The following is a 3,343-nucleotide window of genomic DNA, read 5'->3' on the forward strand; positions in this document are numbered from 1 at the left end:
CAGGAACCCACAAGAATATTTATTTGGAATTCTTTCAAACCATTGATGATGCTTGCTTTATTTTACTATTCCATAAATTTCTGTTCTTCCACTTTGTACTTAGAAAGGCCAAAGCCTGGCAACGTGTTTGCATATTTTGACATTTACTTTGCCTTTGCTATCTGCTTCCCAATCCTTCAAGTTAGCAAAGATGTTCTCATTTTTATAGTGATGATTACCTTATGCTCCCTTTGGTTCAGTTCAGAATATCACAAACCCCTTCTGGCCAAGGATTGAAAACCATATCTGCTGCTTCTTTACATTCCTATTATTCAACCACTCTCTGGTATGTGTTTGATGATATTTAGTGACCAAGTGGATATTCATATGAATAAAGGGCTTGAGTGCTACAGATTAATGCAATTATTGCTGTTAGTCATGTATCAAAACAAACCATAATAAAGTTTTTATTAAACATAGAATGTCTTGTTAAACTTTTTTTTCTTACCCACTTTTCTCAGTTTCATATATGACTTTTCATTTTTATTTTAAGATCCATAATTAGTTTACCTTAGACTTCACTCTTGGTGCTCTTAAACTCTTTAGGTGGTATTTCCTTTTCTGCGTTTGGTTACAGGCAATGCAAGGGAAGGGAGAAGGTGGGACTTGGGGTAAGAAGACATGAGTTCATGAACTGACTGCTCCTTTGTACAGGCTCATTTAGCTTCTTTGTGTCTATGACAATCTTTGTCATGGCTATGATGGAACTGTGGGTGGTAGGTTTAAATTTTGTGTGTGTGTATACAAACACCTATACACTAAAATTAATCAGTTTATCATAATTACATAAGGGCTGCTACCCTTTGTTTCATCATTTAAAAAATAGCCCTTTTCTCGTGTTGTCATCACTTTAATTCAAGACTATTTCCCAGTTGTATTATCAACTGCTCCATTGACTTTCCATTCCATTTTGGTCTTTATGTATTCTTCTGTGACATTATCTCTGGAAAAATGACATTCATTGATATATTTAAAATTCAGATTTTTTAACACATGGACATTATAATCTTCTCTGTCATATAATCTTTGTTGATATGGACACATCTATTTGGTCGTTTACGTGATTTAGGAGAAAGAAGTAATAGAGTCTTATCAACTTCTAGAAATATCTATTACTAGCCATTAATTGCAACTAGTTCTAAATTTTATACATACAGGAGAGGAATTGTATGGATAGTATTTAGCCTTCTGAGCTTTCTGGGCAGACTTGGTGACTTTGCCAGCTCCAGCGGCCTTCTTGTCCACTGCTTTGATGACACCCACAGCAACTGTCTGTCTCATGTTATGAACAGCAAAATGGCCCAGAGGAGGACAGAGAAGCTCTCAACACACATAGGTTTGCCAGGAACCATATCAACAATGGCAGCATCCCCAGATTTCAAGAACTTGGGACCATCTTCCAGCTTTTTTCCAGAACGACGATCTATTTTCTCCTTCAGCTCAGCAAACTTGCAAGTAATGTGAGCTGTGTGACAATCCAGCACAGGTGTATATCCAGCACTGATTTGGCCTGGATGGTTCAGGATAATCACCTGAGCCGTGAAGCCAGCTGCTTCCATTGGTGGGTCATTTTTGCTGTCACCAGCCATGTTGCCACGATGAACATCTTTGACAGATACGTTCTTGACATTGAAGCCCACATTGTCCCCAGGAAGAGCCTCACTCAAATCTTCATGGTACATTTCAACAGACTTTACTTCAGTTGTAACATTGACTGGAGCAGAGGTGACCACCATGCCAGGCTTAAGAACATCAGTCTCCACTCGCCTCACTGGGACAGTACCAATACCACCAATTTTGTAGACATCCTGGAGAGGCAGACACAAGGGCTTATCAGTTGGGCGAGTTGGCAGCAGAATGCAATCCAGAGCTCCAAGCAGTGTGGTTCCAGTGGCTTTCACATCTTTATGGGGGACTTTCCATCCCTTGAACCAAGGCATGTTAGCACTTGGCTCCAGCATGTTGTCACCATTCCAACCAGATATTGGCACAAATGCTACTGTGTCGGGGTTGTAGCCAATTTTCTTAATGTAGGTGCTGAGTTCCTTAATGATTTCCTCATCTCTTTTCTGGCTGCAGGGTGGCTCAGTGGAATCCATTTTTGTTAACACCAACAATTAGTTGTTTTACACCCAGTGTGTAAGCTAGAAGGGCATGCTCACGGGTCTGCCCATTCTTGGAGATACCTGCTTCAAATTCACCAACACCAGCAGCAACAATCAGGACAGCACAGTCAGCTTGAGATGTGCCTGCCTGTAATCATGTTTTTGATAAAGTCTCTGTGTCCTGAGGCATCAATGATTGTCACATAATACTTGCTGGTCTTGAATTTTCACAGGGAGATATCAATGGTGATACCACGTTCACGTTCAGCTTTCAGTTTATCCAAGACCCAGGCTGACTTGAAGGAGCCTTTTCCCATCTCAGCAGCCTCCTTCTCAATTTTTTTGATATTTCTTTTGTCAATCCCACCACATTTGTAGATCAGATGGCCAGTAGTGGTAGACTTGCCCCAATCTATGTGTCCAATGATAACGATGTTGGTGTGAGTCTTTTCCTTTCTCATTTTGGTTTAGGTTTAGCAGTGGTTTTCATGACATCTGTGTTCTGGTGGCAAATCTGTTGCGAAAAAAAAAAAAAAAAAGGAGACCCCATGTTTTTCAAAGAAAACAGTGAAGCTACATTGCTTTTCCTGTGAATTCTTCATTCCATTTGTTCCTCAACTGAACTCCTTGATCTCCATTTTAATATCAATAAATCATTATTTAACAGAATGAATCCTATTAACTCAAGCTCATTATATTTCAGGCCACTATAATACAGTGTGTGTATGCGCTGCATGTGGATTTTTAAATGATTTTCTCTAGTAGCTCTTAGGAAATGGAGATAGTTTCATTTACTACAATGAATATAGACTTCAAATTCCTTTCCTTGTCTGTAGTCTGCATATGGAATATTGACAAAGGAGGTGAGAAAGCAAGTAGGAATTGAAAGTCAAACAGCTGTTCTATAGGCAGTTGACAAAGGTGACCAGAAGTTGACTGTGTCCTCGTAGTCAATCAACAATACCTACATGTGTTTTCCATATTGTCTATGACTTGGTTTGGACCTTTACATGTAAGGTTCCCACATCAGGAAAAGAAGTTTCTGATACCTCCTTTGCTCTTAGCTTTTGCTGTCATAGAACTGCCAATTTGAGGCAGCTGGGGATTACATGGAGAGATAGTTTAGTTGCATGCGGATTCTTTTCTTTTTATTTTTTTCTTCTTTCCTTTCCTTCAATTTCACAGTATTGTTTCTTTTG

At 39.3% G+C, this 3,343-nt stretch overlaps 1 pseudogene; it reads right to left on the minus strand.

The window, feature by feature from the left end:
• Positions 1–1,161: 1,161 nt before the first annotated feature.
• LOC121492691 lies at positions 1,162–2,605 on the minus strand (annotated as a pseudogene).
• Between the last annotated feature and the right edge of the window lie 738 nt (positions 2,606–3,343).

The sequence above is a fragment of the Vulpes lagopus genome, chromosome 6, assembly GCF_018345385.1.
Source record: "Vulpes lagopus strain Blue_001 chromosome 6, ASM1834538v1, whole genome shotgun sequence".
Taxonomy (NCBI): domain Eukaryota; kingdom Metazoa; phylum Chordata; class Mammalia; order Carnivora; family Canidae; genus Vulpes; species Vulpes lagopus.